Source organism: Marmota monax, unplaced genomic scaffold (assembly GCF_021218885.2).
Source record: "Marmota monax isolate L192 unplaced genomic scaffold, Marmota_monax_Labrador192_F-V1.1 WCK01_AAM20220418_F8-fsc00134, whole genome shotgun sequence".
In the NCBI taxonomy this organism is placed as follows: domain Eukaryota; kingdom Metazoa; phylum Chordata; class Mammalia; order Rodentia; family Sciuridae; genus Marmota; species Marmota monax.
In genome coordinates this window covers 3569597-3587522 of record NW_026692281.1, presented here as the reverse complement: position 1 = coordinate 3587522, position 17926 = coordinate 3569597, and the positions used below count along the sequence as shown (strand labels likewise).

At 36.5% G+C, this 17926-nt stretch overlaps 1 protein-coding gene across 14 annotated transcripts in view; it reads left to right on the top strand.

Annotated features, from left to right (window-relative positions):
- Positions 1 to 17926, top strand: part of Zc3h12b (zinc finger CCCH-type containing 12B) — a 270812-nt gene that overhangs the window by 24458 nt on the left and 228428 nt on the right. For all 14 annotated transcript variants that reach the window (XM_058578244.1, XM_046440400.2, XM_046440401.2 and 11 more), the window contains exon 2: positions 10974 to 11040. The gene's annotated coding sequence lies outside the window, so the exon portion shown is untranslated. The remainder of the gene's footprint in view (positions 1 to 10973; positions 11041 to 17926) is intronic.

Below are 17926 nucleotides of genomic sequence, written 5' to 3'. Positions count from 1 at the left end.
TTATGAGCAAGCGAATCGTTGGTGCAGAGATATCATTAGACCATGGAAACACGAAGATTTAAACACATATATTAAATTATGTAGAGACATTAATGAACAAGAGCAAGTCGTGGCAGCTGCAGTAAAACAGGCTTTAGATGCCAGAGACATTAATGAACAAGGGCAAATTGTGGCAGCTGCAGTAAAACAGGCTTTAGATGCCAGGCCAAGAACATGCTACAATTGTGAACAAACAGGACATTTTAAAAGGAATTGCCCCATTGGAGGAGGGTTTAACAAAACTAGGTATCAAAGGAGTAGAATACCAGGTATTTGCCCACGATGCCGTAGAGGGAGACATTGGGCTAATGAATGCCGTTCTCAAACCACCATAGAGGGTACTCCATTATCAAAAAACGAACAAGGACCAGGTGTTTATCCACAATATCGTGGAGAAAGGCATCGGGCTCCATTGCCAAAAAACGGACAGGGGGGCCCAATGCTCCGGGGCCCAAAACCACAAATATACGGAGCACTGGAGGAACCCAGCAACCCCATCAGGGTAGTGCCCAGGACACATTGTCCATCAGATCCCTCATCAGACAAACCAGAGGGAGCGCAGGGTTGGACATCTGCGCCTCCGCCAGAGCAGTACTAACTCCAGAGATGGGAGTTCAGATCATTCCCACAGGGGTGAAAGGACCTCTTCCCAAAGGAACAGTAGGCTTATTATTGGGACGCAGCTCTTCTACTCTAAAAGGACTTATGATAAGTCCTGGGGTAATTGATCCCTATTATGAAGGTGAAATAAAAATTATAGCCAGTTCTCCAAAGGGTATATCAGTAATTTCACCAGGAGATAGAATAGCACAGTTACTAATAATACCCAGCCTACATGATAAATTTTCCAGTCGTACTGTAGAAAGAGGTTCCAAGGGATTAGGCTCCACAGGTGTAGATTGGGCTATGCTTTTATTTGAATGTATGTATGTCCATATATCATATAAGATGAGCGCTCATGATAAAATGGATCCAAATATTTTTTTTCACGTGATTTATATGTTTTAATTTAAATTGGGTAAACAACTGTTGAGGATTGTTTTAATATGTAAACAAAAAAGAAGGTTAACAGATCTGTTTGTTTACTTTCTCCTTTCCTTTTCATTATATTTAATAATTCTCTTAAAGATAATGTAAATTGTTAAGAAAATTGTTTTCTTTTAGTGCCTTCTGTAATGTTACATAATTTTTTCTTTAGCCATTATTGCCAGAATTCCTATCTTCATCCCAGTGCCGGTGAAGACAATGTAAATTGTTAAGAAAATTGTTTTCTTTTAGTGCCTTCTGGAATGTTACATAATTTTTTCTTTAGCCATTATTGCCAGAATTCCTATCTTCATCCCAGTGCTGGTGAAGTCAAAGATAAAACCAATCTACAGCTTCTACAATAGCCATCACTGAACTGCTTGCAGAACTTGCCTGGACACATTGTAAGCTCACCTGTATGCATTGTGAACTATCTGTTGGTGCAGCGACTTGTGGTAGTGTTGGGGTATTTTTGCTGATGATGTCACCGGTGGTACAATTTTTCAAAGGAGCCCTCAATTGGCTTAATGTCATGGCATTTTGCATCCTCCTCTACTAGTGATGGTCTAAAATTTGGGGGCCAACAGAGGTGAGGCAAAGAACCTTACCCCCCCACTGGTGCAAAGGCCTATCCACAAGTATAGCTGTATGCTGGACCGGTAGTCAGTGACGGGTATGATCCAATTGCAGTGGTACCAACCTAAGACAGGAGGCTGACGCCTAGAGGTCAGTTCATCCGATGACGGGTAAGGACCATATGTTGAATTGGACTGCCTAACAGACACGGTCCCTAAGCCACATGCTTGTTGTTTAAACAGAGAGGGGGAGATGTTGAGAGCCACAGCCGAAGGGGCCCCAGCAAACTTCCAGCTGCCAGCAAACTTCCAGCTGCCGGCTGATGATTGGCTCACAGTGGCCCCAGCAACATCTACCTGATTGGCTCCTCTGCGGTGATGCTCATTGGGCTGTTTCCATGCCCTTTCAGACCACGGAGCTGTTCATTGGGGGACTTTTTTGGCTCCGCCCACGTGACCCAGCCAATCGGCCTCAAGAGCAGGAGGATTGTGGGAGGTGGAGAGAAGCTTGTGTGGGAGAGAGAGGCTTGTGGAAAACCGGTGGTGGCAGTTGAGGCTCTGAGGGTTTTTCCTGAGAGGCTGTTTTGTTTGGCGTGTGTGGTTCTAAAAATAAAGTTAGTTTCTTTTGACAAGTGGCTCCTGATTGTGCCCAGCCAGACTGCGGCACTGTAGTATGCTGTTTTTAAGCCTTTGGGTATAGACCAAGGAGAGGGATAGCTGAGTGAAATGGTGGTTCCATTCCCAATTTTCCAAGAAATCTCCATACCGCTTTCCATATTGGCTGTACCAGTTTGCAGTCCCACCAGCAGTGTACCTGTTTCCCTGCATCCTCGCCAATACTTATTGTTGTTTGTATTCATAATAGCTGCCATAATAGTGAGATGAAATCTTAGAGTGGTTTTGATTTGCATTTCTCTAATTGCTAGTGATGATGAACATTTTTTTCATGTATTTGTTGATTGATTGTATATCCTCTTCTGAGAAGTGTCTGTTCAGGTCCTTGGTCCATTTATTGATTGGGTTCTTAGTTTTTTTGGTGCTTAGCTTTTTGAGTTCTTTATATATACTAGAGATTAATGTTCTATCTGATGTGTGAGAGGTAAAGATTTGCTTCCAAGATTTAGGCTCTCTATTCACCTCACAGATTGTTTCTTTTGCTGAGAAGAAACTTTTTAATTTGAAGCTATCCCATTTATTTACTCTTGCTTTTAATTCTTGTGCCAAAGGAGTCTTATTAAGGAAGTCGAGGCCTAATCTGAAATGATGGAGATTAGGGCATACTTTTTTTTATTAGATGCAGGGTCTCTGGTTTTATTCCAAGGCCTTGATCCATTTTGAGTTAAGTTTTGTGCATGGTGAGAGATAGGGATTTAATTTCATTTTGTTGTTATGGATTTCCAGTTTTCCCAGCACCATTTGTTGAAGAGGCTATCTTTTTTCCAATGCATGTTTTTGGCACCTTTGTCTAATATAAGATAATTGTAATTTTGTGGGTTGATATCTGTGTCCTCTATTCTATATCATTGGTCTACCAGTCTGTTTTGTTGCCAATGCCATGCTGTTTTTGTTACTATTGCTCTGTAGTATAGTTTAAGGTCTGGTATAGGGATGCTACCTGCTTCATTCTTTCTGATCAGGATTGCTTTAGTTATTCTGGGTCTCTTATTTTTCCAGATGAATTTCATGACTGCTTTTTCTATTTTTATGAGGAATGTCGTCGGGATTTTGATTGGAATTGCATTAAATCTGTATAGTGCTTTTTGTATTATGGTCATTTTGATGATAATAATTCTGCCTATCCAAGAGCAAGGTAGATTTTTCCATCTTCTAAGGTATTCTTTTCTTTCTTTCTTTAGCATTCTATAATTTTCATTATATAGATAGTTTTACCTCTTTTATTGATTCCCCTGTATTTTATTGTTTTTTAGGATATTGTAAATGGGGTAGTTTTCTTCATTTCCCTTTCTGAGGATTTGTCACTGATATACAGAAATGCCTTTGATTTATGGGTGTTGATTTTTTAACCTGCTACTTTGCTGAATTCATTTACTAGCTCTAGAAGTTTTCTGGTGAAATTTTTAGGGTCTTTTGGATAAATAATCCTATCATCAGCAAATAATGCCAATTTGAGTTCTTCTTTTCCTATGTGAATCCCTTTAATTTCTTTTGTCTGTCCAATTGCTCTGGCCAGTGTTTCAATAACTATGTTAAATAGAAGTTGTAAAAGAGGGCATCCGTGTCTTGTTCCAGTTTTTAGAGGGAATGCCTTCAATTTTTCTCCATTTAGAATGATGTTGGCCTGGGGCTTAGCATAGATAGCCTTTATGATGTTGATATATCTTCCTGTTATCCCTAATTTTTCTAGTGTTTTGAACATGAAGGGGTGCTGAATTTTGCCAAATGCTTTTTTTTTTGCATCTATTGAGAGATGATCATATGATTCTTATCTTTGAGTCTATTGATGTGATGAGTTACATTTATTGATTTCCATATGTTGAACCAACCTTGCATCCCTGGGATGAATCTCACTTGATCGTGGTGCATGATCTTTTTGATATGTTTTTGTATTCAATTTGCCAGAATTTTATTGAGAATTTTTGCATCTAGATTTATTAGAGATATTAGTCTGAAGTTTTCTTTTTCTGATGTGTCATTGCCTGGTTTTGGAATCAGGGTGATATTGGCCTCATAGAATGAGTTTGGAAGTACTAACTCTTTTTCTATTTCCTAAAATGAGTTGAAGAGTATTGGTATTAGTTTTTCTTTAAAGGTCTTGTATAACTCGGCTGTGTATCCATCTGGTCCAGGGCTTTTCTTTGTTGGTAGATTTGTGATCGCATCTTCTGTATCCTTGCTTGAAATTGATCTGTTTAAATTGTGTATATCATCCCAATTCAATTTAGGCAAATTAATGACTCTAGAAATTTGTCCATGCCTTTGATATTTTCTATTTTATTGGAGTACAAGTTTTCAAAATATTTCTTATTATCTTCTGTATTTCTGTAGTGTCTGTTGTGATATTTCCTTTTTCATCATGTATGTTAGTAATTTGAATTTTCTCTCTCCTTCTCTTTGTTAGCATGGCTAAGGGTCTGTCAATTTTATTTTATTTTTTTAAAGAACCAACTTTTGTTCTGTCAATTTTTTCAATTGTTTCTTTTGTTTCAATTTCATTGATTTCAGCCCTAATTTATTTATTTCCTATCTTCTACTGTTTTGGTGTTGATTTGTTCTTCTTTTTTCTTGGTCTTTGAGATGTAATGTTAAGTCATATATTTCTTGACTTTTTTCTTCTTTTAAGGAATGAACTCCATACAATGAACTTTCCTCTTAGAACTGCTTTCATAGTGTCCCAGAGATTTCTATATATTGTATGTGTGTTCTCATTCACCTCTAAAAAAATTTTAATCTACTCCTTGATGTCTGCTGCAACCCATCATTCATTCAGTAGCATATTATTTAGTCTCCAGGTGTTGAAGTAGCTTTTATTTTTTATTTTATCATTGATTTCTAATTTCATTCCATTAAGATCTGATAGAATGCAGGGTAGTATCTCTACTTTTTTATGTTTGCTAATAGTTGCTTTGTGGCATAATATATGGTCTGTTTTAGAGAAGGATCCATGTGCTGCTAAGAAGAAAGTGTATTCTTTCATTGAAGGATGAAATATTCTATATATTTCAGTTGAGTCTAAGTTATTGATTGTATTATTGAGGTCTATATTTTCTTTGTTTGGCTTTTGTTTGGAAGATTTATCTAGTGATGAAAGATGTGTGTTAAAGTCACCCAAAATTATTGTGTTGTGGTCTGTTTCACTTTTGAACTTGAGTTTGTTTGATGAACATAGATGTTCCATTGTTTGGGGCATATATATTAATAATTGTTAAGACTTGTTGATGTATGGTTCCCTTGAGTAGTATGTAGTGTCCTTCTTTATCCTTTTTGATTGACTTTAGCTTGAAGTCTACTTTATTTGATATGAGGATGGAAACCTTGCTTGATTCTGCAGTCCATGTGAATGGTATGATTTTTCCTAACCCTCACCTTCAGTCTATGGATGTCATTTCCTATGAGATGAGTCTCTTGGAGGCAGCATATTGCTGGGTCTTTTTTTATTTTTATCCAATCTGCTAGTCTGTGTCTAGTCTGTGATTGGTGAGTTTTGACATGATTTGTATTCCCAACCATTTTTGTTTATTTTTGGTATTTAACATGACTTGATTTCTCCTTTGATTAGATTTTTCTTTAGTGTAATACCTCCATCTGCTGATTTTCGTCATTGTTTTTCATTTCCTCTTCATGGAATATTTTGCTGATGATGTTCTGTAGTGCAGGCTGCCTAGTTGTAAATTCTTTTAACTTTTGTTTATCATGGAAGGTTTTTAATTTCATCATGAAATCTAAAGCTTAATTTTGCTGGATATAAGATTCTTGGTTGGCGTCCATTTTCTTTCAGAGCTTGGTATATATTGTTCCTTGATCTCTTGGCTTTGAGGGTCTGGGTTGAAAAATCCGCTGAGATACGCACTGGTCTCCCCCTTTTATGTGATCTGATTCCACTCTCTTGCAGCTTTTAAGATTCTATCCTTATTCTGTATGCTAGGCATTTTCATTATAATGTGCCTTGGTGTAGATATGTTGTATTTTTTTTTTAACATTTGGTGTCCTGTAAGCCTCTTGTATTTGGTTTTCCAATTCATTCTTCATTCTTGGGGAATTTTCTGATATTATCTCATTGACGAGATTGTACATTCCTTTGGCTTGAAACTCTGTGCCTTCCTCTATCCCAATAACTCTTAGATTTGGTCTATTGATGCTGTCCCATAATTCTTGGATGTTCTGTTCATGGTTTCTTACTGTCTTCACTGTGTGTTCAACTTTATTTTCTGGATTGTATACTTTTTCTTCATTAACTGACGTTCTTTCTTCCAAGTGATCTAGTCTGTTGGTTATGATTTCTATTGAGTTTTTTGTTTGGTTTATTGTATCCTTCATTTCAAAGATTTTTATTTTATTTTATTTTCAGAGGCTCTCTTTCTTGAAATTATCTTTTGCTACCTATATTTGCTCTCTTATATCTTGGTTGGAGTGATCAATTTTTGCCTGTATTTGTTCATTTAGGTCATTCTTTAATTCACAGATCATTTAATTATAAACCTTCTGAACTCCTTCTCTGACATTTCATGAACTTTGCTGCCCATGCGTTCTGTTATTATAGTGTCCTGGCTTGTTTGGGACACTTTCCTCCCTTGGTTTTTCATGTTGTCTATGTGTCTTCCTTTCTTGCAGTGTGGATCTGATATATTACAGTTTCTGCCCTATATTCTTGTAGTACCCAGGTAGATTGTCTGTACTTCACCTTGATGTTGGGCTTCCAGATCCTGCTGGGGTCCCTCAATGTATGCTACTGCATCTAATGGTGGTGGTGGCAAGAGCCGAGGTAACTCGAGATAATAGTTGAATTAGTTATATAGCTTTTAAAGTATTCTCTCCCATTATGTAGATTGCCTTTTAACTCTTATTGATGGGTTCCTTTGCTATTCAAAAGCTTTTTTCTTGACTTAATTCCACTTGTCTCTTTTTGCTTTTATAGCCTATGCTTTTTTCCTTTTTTAAATGAAGTTTTTATTTTTATTTCCTTATTTTTGGTACATTATAGTTATACATATTGATGGGATTTGTTGCTACATATTTGTGCACACAACATAACAATATAATTTAGTCAACATCACTCCCCAGCATTTCTTACTCCCTCCCTTTGTCCCACTCCTTGATCCGTTTCTTCTACTGATCTCCCTCTGATGTTTTGGAGGTCCACCGCCAAATTTGTTTTCCTTTTCCTCTCTAGCTTCTGCAAATGAGAGAAAACACATGTGCCCTAACCTTCCAAGTTTGACTTATTTCATTTAACATGATGATCTCTATTTCCATCCATTTTGCTGCAAATGCCATAATTTCATTTTTCCTTCTGGCAGAATAAATCTCCACTGTGTATATATACCATATTTTCTTTACCCATTCATCCATTGATGGACCCCTCTGCTGGTTCCATAGTTTGGCAATAGTGAATTGTGCTGCTGTAAAAATGGGTATGTATATATCACTGTGGTAAGATGTCTTTAATTCTTCAGGGTAAATACCAAGAAGGGGTATAGCTTGTTCATGTGGTGGTTTAATGCCTAGTTTTTTTTTTTTTTTCTTTTGTACAGGGGAGTGAACTCAGAGGCACTCAACCACTGAGCCACATCCCTAGCCCTGTTTTGTATTTTATTTAGAGACAGAGTCTCACTGAGTTGCTTAATGTTGCAACTGTTGCAACATTGAATTGCTTAATGTTGCAGCCTCACTGTTGCTGAGGCTGACTTTTAACTTGCAATCCTCTTGCCTAGCCACTGCGATTACAGATGTACACCACCACACCCTGCGTCTAGTCTTTTGAGGAGCCTCCATATTGATTTCCTTAGTGGTTTTACTAATTTACGGTCCCACCGACAATGTAAAAGTGTTTCTTTTTCTCCGCATCCTCTCCAGCATTTATTATTACTTGTTTTCTTGATGACTGCCATTCTGATTAGAGTGAGATGAAATATGTAGTTTTGATTTACATTTCCCTAATTGCTAATTATGTTGAATATTTTTCATGTATTTGTTGACCACTTGTGTTATACCCTCTGCTTTTAATGTCATATCCAAAAAGTTATGAATGTTATGAAAATTTTCCTTCATGTTTTGTTGATAAGACTTTTATGGTTTCAGGTTTTTCATTTAAATCTTTAATCAATTTTGAGTTGATTTTTGTATATGGTGTAAGGTAGGTATCCAATTTCATTCTTTTGCATGGATATCCAATTTTCCCAACACCATCTGTTGAAACATTATTCTTTCCCTATATGTAGTCTTGGCATCCTTGTCAAAGATCATTTGATTGCATATGTGTGAGTTTATTTCTAGACTCACTATTCTTTTCCAAATTGGTCTAAGTTTCTGCCCTTATGATAGTTCCATGCTGTTTTGATTACTCTAATTTTTAATGTTTTGGATTCAGAAAGTGTGAGGTCTGCAGCTTTGTTGTTCTTTCTCAATATTGTTTTGGATGTTGGGTGCCCTTTGTGGATCCATATGAATTTTTAGGATTGTTATTTCTATTTTTGTTTAAAATGCAACTAGGGTTTTGATGAGGATCACAAGGACTTGGTAGATATCTTTGGGTCGTATGAACATTTTAACATTATTATGTCTTACAATCCATTAATAAAGGATGTTCTTTAATTTATTTGTTCTTCCTTAGTTTTTTTTTTTTTCATCAGTGTTTTCTAGTTTTCAGTGTATGAGTCTTTCACTACCTTGGTTTAGTTTATTCCTTAGTATTTTATTCTTTTGATGCTGTTGAAAATACAGTTGTTTTCTTAATTTTCTTTTTGTATTTTTCATTGTCTGTTTTGAGTCACTACTTGTTTTCACATGTTGATTTTTTATGTTGCAACTTTACTGAATTCATTTATTATTTCTAACGGTTTTCTCTTGCATGTGGAATCTTTATGTTTTTTATATATAAAAACACTTAATTTGTGAAGAGAGATAATTCTACTATTTCCTTTCTAATTTAGATGCCTCATTTCTTTTTCTTACCTAATTGCTCTGGATACAGTTTCTAATGCTATCTTGAGTAGAGGTGTGACAGTGAGCATCCTTGCTTTTTCCTGATCTTATAGGAACAACTTTCAGTTTTTCAACATGGGGTATATTGTTGGCTTTGGTCTGTTTGTTTATAGTATTTATTTTGTTGAAGTAATTTTCTTCTACTCCTAGTATTCTGAGAGTTTTTATCATGAAAAGGTATTGAATTTTGTCAAATGATTTCTCTGTATCCATTGAGTTGATCATGTCATCTTTTATTTTTCATTTTCATAATTTGGTGTATCATATTAACTGATATTCATATATTCACACATTCTGGGGATAAATTCCACTTGTCTATGATATACAATTCCTATAATGTGCTGGCAAATTTGGTTTTCTGAAGGATTTTTGCATCTGTGTTCGCCAGGGATATTGGATTGCTGTTTTATTTTCTTTTATCTTTTTCCAGTTTTGTTAGTAGAGAAGTACTAACCTCATAAAATGAGTTTGGAGCTGTACCCCCATCTTCATTCTTTCCCTTTTGCTCTCCTGTTCTTTTATTTTCATAATGTGTATATGAGAACACTTAATGGTTTTTCCATAAATCCATTACACTTCTTCATTCTTCTTCATATTTTTTCTCCTCTGACTGATACTTTTAAATGACTTGTCTTCAAGTTTTCTAGTGCCTTTTCATATTTCATCAAGTCTTGTTGAACATATTTATGATTTGAATTCTTTGTCATATAATTTGTATATGTTCTTTCCCCTACGTACACTCGTTGGAGATTTATTCTGTTGCTTTTTAGTGACAATTTATCCTTTTCCTTCATTTATGTTATATCTTTGTGTTTGAAAAAATTATCCTTCTCTAAATGTTCATTGACTCGATTCATATGGGGAAAGACTTTCACCTATCAGTCTGGTTAGAGATAGGACATTTTTTTAGACCTTTTCTTCTTTGAACTTGAGTTTGCAAGTTACTGATTAGAAGAGTTTGGTAGTTCCTTTTTTCAGCTCATAATATCTTGCCTCCTTGTTGTGTTAGTCTGCAGTACTACATATCCTTTTGGGGCAGAATAGCAATAGGCCACCTCTCTCCCTTTAGTTCTTAGTAACCCTTAAGCTTGTAGACTATGCTGGGTCTCATTAGTTCTTTGAATCTGGTGAAAAAGAAACCAATCCTTTGGAGAGCCCCCTTAAAATTAGCATATGGGACACCCACTCCACTCTTCTCCCTCTCACCCTGAGGTAGAGACTACTGAGCTATACTAAACTGTCTATTCTACTGTATGTTCTGTGGAGCAGCAGCAAGTCAACCCATCCTGATCTGTTGTATTCTCAGTGGCCCCAAGACAGTGAGAGTATGCTGGGTTCTGTCAGCCTTTGGACAGGTGAGACATAATCTAGCACCTTGGGTGGCTCCCCCAAAAGATAGTATGTTGGATACATGCTCTGATTCTTTCCCTCCCAAAGGAGAGTCTAAGAACTGAGAATTTTCACCCTTTTGTTCCATGCTGAAATCGGGGTAGGAGTACCATGGTGAGTGAGTGCATTCTAGTCTAGGCCTTTACCCTTATTCTCAGTGGCCCCTAAACCCTTCCCAACAGTGCTCAGATTCAGGCAAGATATAACTCAGTTCCTTAGCCTCTGACCAAAAAAAAAAAAAAAGAATGTTGGCTATGTATTTCAGTCTTCTTTCTTTATTTCCAGAGAGAAGCCAAGAATTGAGTTTTCTCCTGACTTCATTGTGCTGAGTTGGGTGAAGAGACCATGGCAAGTAAGTACTACAGATTTTCTTCCAGGTATCTATGTGGCTGGTTTCATGCTTGCCTGGGATGCAGGAGCCTATTAACTGGCATCAGGATTTCTTTTGATGTGAATTAGTCGATGTATTTATTGTTGAATTGGTGTGTTTATTGGAGAAAGGAAGGTCTTAGGCTTTCTATTCTCCCATCTTGCTAACATTAACAGTCTCCATTTTGTTATTTGCTTTTTGTTTGTTCTCTCCATTCCCATTGATCTTTGAATGCATTATTTCTCATCCCTCTCCCCCCGCCTTTTTAAAACTCTGATGACAGGAACAGATGATAGATCTCTTATTATGGCTCCATAGATGCCTATGGCTCTCTTTTAAAAAAAATAAATTCATGCTATTTTCACTCTTTGTTAAGACTGGGTAAGTTCTTCACTGATTCTGTTCTTTTTCTTCTCTATTCTGGTATTGAATTCATCTTGCAACTTAAAAAATGGCTATTGTATTTTTTCAGTTCCTTAATTTGTATTTGGTTCTTTTTTGGAAAACTATCTCCCGATTTCTGGGTTTTTTTTCCATTTTTCAAGATAATTTTTAATTGCTTGTTGAAGCATTTTTATGAAAGTGGCTTTGAAAATCCCTGAATTTATCTAGGTATTGATGTTCAGTTAATTGTATTTCCTCATACAGTTTGTATATTCTTGGTATGAAGAGTGATTTCTATTGAATCCTGGACATTTTTGTTAGTATTTTAGGAATCTCTTGATCCTATTTAAGTCTTCTGTTTTAGCAGACAATAGTCCATTTTCGGTTGAGAATACAGGCCCTGACATTCTGTTTTGGGTTTCAGTTTTTGTTGACCTCTTTCAGTGGTACTCTGATCTGTTGTTTTTTTTTTTTTTTTTCTTTTGATACTCTTTCTTATTCTTTATTTGTGCCACCTGCTTGGGCATAAAGCACTATCCTGGGCTAGCTGGTGCCATTAGGACACCTTATTGTACTGTATTTGGGGCATAAGCCCTGGAACTAGTTTTTCTTATGTCACTAGATGGAGGACCAGAAGATGGTGATGTTCTGGATATAGGATGGAAATTGGATGAGTTCAGAACTTTGCTGTTTCCAATGTAGGTGGGCCAGTCTGCAAACACCACAGGTATTGAGCCAGGGTTGGATTAGCCTCCTGAAGCTTTACTGATCCCCCATGAGCTGCCAGTGTCCTGATTATATTTCAGAAGTTATGATAGCCCATCTGTAGGTAGATCGGCACACCAATTAGCCTCCAGTTTGTGGAACAGAGGTTGGCTCAGCCAGAGACTTGTGCCATGGGCCTGCCTCTCTGAGCAAAACAGGTTATCCTCAGGTGTTTCAGTTTTGGAGCAAGGGTTGAGGCTTTCCAGTAGTTAGGCCAGAGAAATCAGGTTTTACTTTTTTATTGTTGTTTTTATTTATGTCTGTTGGTTGGTTGGGATTGCAGTCCTTTCTCAGTACCTAGTGTGGAAAATTTAGAGATACAGAAAACTCAGGGAACTCATGATATTTTCCCATCAAATTATGGGGTTCCTAATTACCTTATTTTCATATTTCAGAGTAATTTTTATCTTGTGGGTTCAGTTGTTTTTCAGAATATTTAGTTGTACTTAGAGGGGAGGAAGATGGAAAAGTGAATCTATACCATCCTTTTTCTGCACACATTTTAAAGGATGAGCAACAAAATTTGCTGATGGATCACATTTTGGGAGTGAGAAAAATCACGGGTGGTTCCAAGGATTTTAGACAGAGCTGAGCAACAAATTAAATGGTGATACCATCAACTGAAAAGGGAGGTAATTGGGGAGGACCAGGTTTGATGGGACTGAGGCTGGGAATTAAGCATTACGTTACGTTATAGATGTATTAAATTTGAGATAATTCAAATGATTATGGCTACATACAAATAGATTTACAAGTTTGGATTTCAGAGATGGAAATATAAATTTGAGAGTAGTCATAATATAAATGGTATTTACAGCCATGAGATTTCATAAAATTACTTAAGGAGTGAGTACAAATAAAGTCTAAGGATGAATCTTGACAAATTCTAACATTCACAGTCAGGAAGTATCTAGTGAAGGAAAACAAAATGAGCAATTAGTAATTTAGGAAAAAATAAGAATAATTTATTGTTATAAAAGCTATGTGAAATAAGCATTTCCAGAATAAGGGAGTGATCAATTGCACAAATGTTTCTGAGACATCAAGTAAGATGAGGACTAAGAATTAAATATAGATTATGATAATATGGAGATTATTGGAGACTTTAGCGAAAAAGATCTCAGTGGAGTCTTGAAATCAAAATATTGATTGGAATAAGTTCAAGAGAGTGATAATTGAGGTGATAATTCTTTGGACTAATTTTATATGAAGGGAAGCAAAGATATGGATAGGCACTAAAGAGTTTTTGTTTATTTAAATGAGAGATAGTAGAATGTGTCTGTGTGGTGGTGGAAGTTATCTAGTAGAGAGAGAAGTATTCTTGATACAAGAGTGAGAAGAATGTGATCTAGTGTAACATGAAAGGGTTGATCTTGGGAAAAGGAGCAGCAAGCTGTATAACAGGCCAGGAGTGATAAAATTCAGCATAGGTAGAATGGCAAACCTTTTTCTGAAAACATGAGAAAGTTATCTTTTTTTTTTTTTTTAAGAGAGAGTGAGGGGGGGGAGAGAGAGAGAGAGAGAGAGAGAGAGAGAGAGAGAGAGAGAGAGAGAGAGAGAGAGAGAGAATTTTAATATTTATTTTTTGGTTTTCGGCGGACACATCTTTGTTTGTATGTGGTGCTGAGGATCGAACCTGGGCCGCACGCATGCCAGGCGAGCGTGCTACCGCTTGAGCCACATCCCCAGTCCCCCAAAAGTTATCTTTTGATAGCTTTTGTTTTCTCTGAAACCAGAAACTGAGAGTAAGAAGGGGACACTGTTTTAAATAATCGAAAATTTGAAGAAAGAGAAGATATGGAACAGCAATCTCAAGAAGTAGAGGAGAGTAGACCAACTAGGGTACAGCAGTAATCAACCACTTTAGGCTGAAACCAAATCACCATGGCTTTATGGACTTTTGTTTTTATTCTTAAAATTATGAAGCAATCACAGATTTAGGGAAAGTTGGATGTATATTTCAAATAACTTTTAAAATATTTCTTGCTCAGGAATTGATTCCCCATTCTCAGATACCTTCCCTGTATGCATGCCATCCTAACTGCTATGGTATGAATATTTGTGTTCTCACAAATTCATACATTGAAGCCTAGTCACCAATGTGAGGATATTAGAGTGCAGGGCTTTTAGGAAGTCATCATATTATGAGGGCAGATTCCTCATGAATGGTATTAGTACCCTTATAAAAGAGAACCTAGAGAATTCCTTTTCCCTTTACATCATGTGAGGTTACAGAGAAAAGATGACCTATGATCCAGTAAGTGGACTACAACCAGACACTGAATCTGTTGGCACCTTGGTCTTGGACTTTTTAGTCTCCAGAACTGTGAAAATAAATTTGTTGTTCTTAAGCAACCCAGGTTATGGTATTTTGTTATAGTAACCCAAACAGACTAAAATACTTCAACCTTTTTTGACTTCACATTCCGTGTCTTGGGCTCTGATTCTCAAGCCACTTAATTTTGCTTTGGTTTAATATCCTATGCTACACCAGCCCCCAACATGGCTACCTCCTTTACAACTCATGGAATACACTCAGGTTCTGAGTCTCTCTGTAAGTTTCCTCTCTGAGTCTAGAATAACCTGATCATTATATTCAAGGTCTGATATTCCACAACTTGTGTGCTTTTCTAACCCCTTAGACTCTGATACAGAAAAGTATGCCCTTTGGGTAGATGCCTTCTTCATCCTGTTGGGGCACTTACACTCCACTCCATTCCAAGCTATCAGAGCTACCCCTTCTACTGTGGATACCTTCCTTTCACTTGCTTTATTTCACCTAGTGGCTTCAGTACTGAATTGACTGAGAAGGGAAATGAGTTAATTGGATTTAACTAGGGTTAGTGGTTTCCCAAGGAAGTATGACAAAGGAGGAGACTCTCAAGGGAGTTGAAGACATAGTCAAGAGATAATTATGCAATGGATTATGGAGTCTAAGCTCTATAAATACATGAAAAGGCATAGGAGAATGGTAGACAAAGATGGTGAGGTGGACAGAATGGCTATGCAATAAAAAAAATTATTAGTGGTCATAATCCAAAGAGTCATTGAAGATATGGATCTCAGAGTAGAATGAAGGAAAATGAGATTTTGGAAGTGGTATCATTATAGTTAAAAGGTCTAGAATCTGACCATGGAGCAGGGTAGCTTAAATAAGGTCTAAGAAGGAGCTGGGGTTGCAGCTCAGTGGCAGAGCACTTTCCTAGCTCATATGAGGCACTGGGTTTGATCCTCAGCACTGCATAAAAATAAATAAATAAAATGAAGTTATTGTGTCCATCTCCATTTGCAGCTAATTTTTTAAAGGTGGAAGAAAAGATCTCTAGATGAAAAAGTCAATCAGGGAACTGAAAGTACAGAAAACTGGTGTTTATGTAAGTAGAAAACTTCAGAAATATGTGATAAGCAACAGATCAGTACTACTCTCAGTGCAAGCATTTTGTACTGTGAGTTGAAACCCATTAATAGAGTCATGAAATCAATTTTATGAGTTATGATGGTAACTTTTAAAAGATGAAATAGACAAAGATAGAAAGTGCAAGTGAATTGGATATACTAAAAGTTAGTATTTTTATGAAACAGGTTTGTACTTGATAATGATATAAAATGTATTTTATTTTGTGGCTCATGGTGAAAGAAAATATCTGGAGGCTGTTGTCTTAATATATGGCCTTCAGATATATTGTTGTGATACTGATGGTGGCAAGGTTTGAATTAGTCTGTGGAAGGTTCCCAGACTTTTGACTGAAATTAACATTCACAAGTCTTTCCAAGTTACTGCTGAATCTTAAAACCTCTTTTTTAAAAAAATCATTTGTGATAGTTATTCTCAAAAAGATGGAAAGAAACTGACCTTAGGGATGGTGATGGAAGAGTTTCCCTGGGGAGATTTTGTAAACTATGCTGGCCCCTTTTATTTTTCTTTTTTCCTATTGAGTCAGATTTATTTTATTAGTTCTTTTTAGTTATACATGACAATAGAGTCCACTTTAATATAATTATACAAGCATGGAATGTATCTTATTCTAATTAGGACCCCAGTCTTGTGGATGTTACGATGGTGAGATTCACTGTGGTGTATTCATATGTAGACATAGGAAAATTATGTCAGATTCATTCAACTGTCTTTCCTAATACTATTCCTCCTGCTTCCCTTCATTCCACATTGTCTTATCCACTGAACTTCTGTTCTTCACCTCCCCCGACCTTATTGTGGGTTAACATCCACATATAAGAGAGAACATTTGACTTTTGATTCTTTGGGATTGGCTTATTTCATTTAGCATAGTAGTCTTTAGCTACATCCATATACCAGCAAATGTCATAAAGACATTCTTTTTTATGGCTGAGTAATATTCCATCGTGTGTGTGTGTGTGTGTGTGTGTGTATCTCACATTTTCTTTATATAATTACACAGAATTATGTTTAATTCCTCTTCTACCTGATAATCCTTCAGTTATTAAGGACATTTTTTGTTACATCCTGAAATGACTCCAACCTTCCTTGGTGCCTTAGAAATACAATATACTGTAGTGACTAAGTTGTTAATCAGCTTTCCATTGCTGTGATAAAATACTGAGAAAATAAACTTAGAAGGGGAAATATTTGATTTTTTTTTTCACAGTTTCAGAGGTATTAGTACATGGTCACTTGACTCTATTGTTTCTAGATCTGTGGTAAAGCAGAATATCATGTTGAGGATTGTGGCAGAGCAAAGCTGTTGACCTCAGGGAAGCCAGAAAACAGAGAGGGAAAGAGAGGGGAAGAGAATGAGAGAAAGTGCACGCACAGGCATAAGATATAACCTTCAAAGGTGTGCCCCCAGTGACCTACCTTTTTCAGCTAGGCCCCAACTTCTAATCTTTCCAGTAGAGTCACCTCCCAGTAGAGTCACCAGTTGGGGATCAGTCCTGTAACACGTGAGCCTTTGGGGGACATTCCAGATCCACAGCCAGATTGCCTGTTTGTGATTCTGGTCTGCTAGTTTACTGGAATGTTTGATTCTAAGCAAGTTTCTTAATTTAATTTGTACCTTAATTCTTCTCCTGAAAAAAATTGGACAATTAACACATAATATCTACCTGTTAGAGTTGTTGAAAAAAAATTAAATGAGATAATGTGTGTAATATATCTAGAATAGTGCCTGGCATATTTACTATAAATAATAGCTATGTGTTATGGAACAAAGTTTTTAGTTCTTTTATCATCCTATTTTCCTCAGGATAGGCATCACTTTTTCTTTGTGTCTTGGAAACCATGGAAATAAAGTATAACATTCCAACTGTGATCTGGCTTGGTCTGTTCTTTCTCATTTCTGAACCCTGTACTTTTTTGATAAATACAGCAAGTTTTTTTTTGTTTTGTTTTGTTTTTTTGTGTGTGTGTGTGGTGTTGGGGATTGAACCCAGGGACTTGTGCATGTAAGGCAAGCACTCCAGCAACTGAGCTATATCCCAAGCTCCTAGAGTAGGTTTTTTTAAATAAGCAAGTCACAATGGTGATCACATTGATTTTATCAACTAATATTGTTTTCAAATTTACTGTTGTTGATCTAGGTTTCTTCCTACCCCACCTTAAACTCAAAATACTTAATTTTTTAAGCCTAGATGCAATATTTACATTTATACCTTCTGGTAAGCTGAATAATGGCTCTTCAATTTATCTAGTCTTAATCTCTGGCACCTGTGAATATTCCCTTTTATGATAAAATGGATTCTA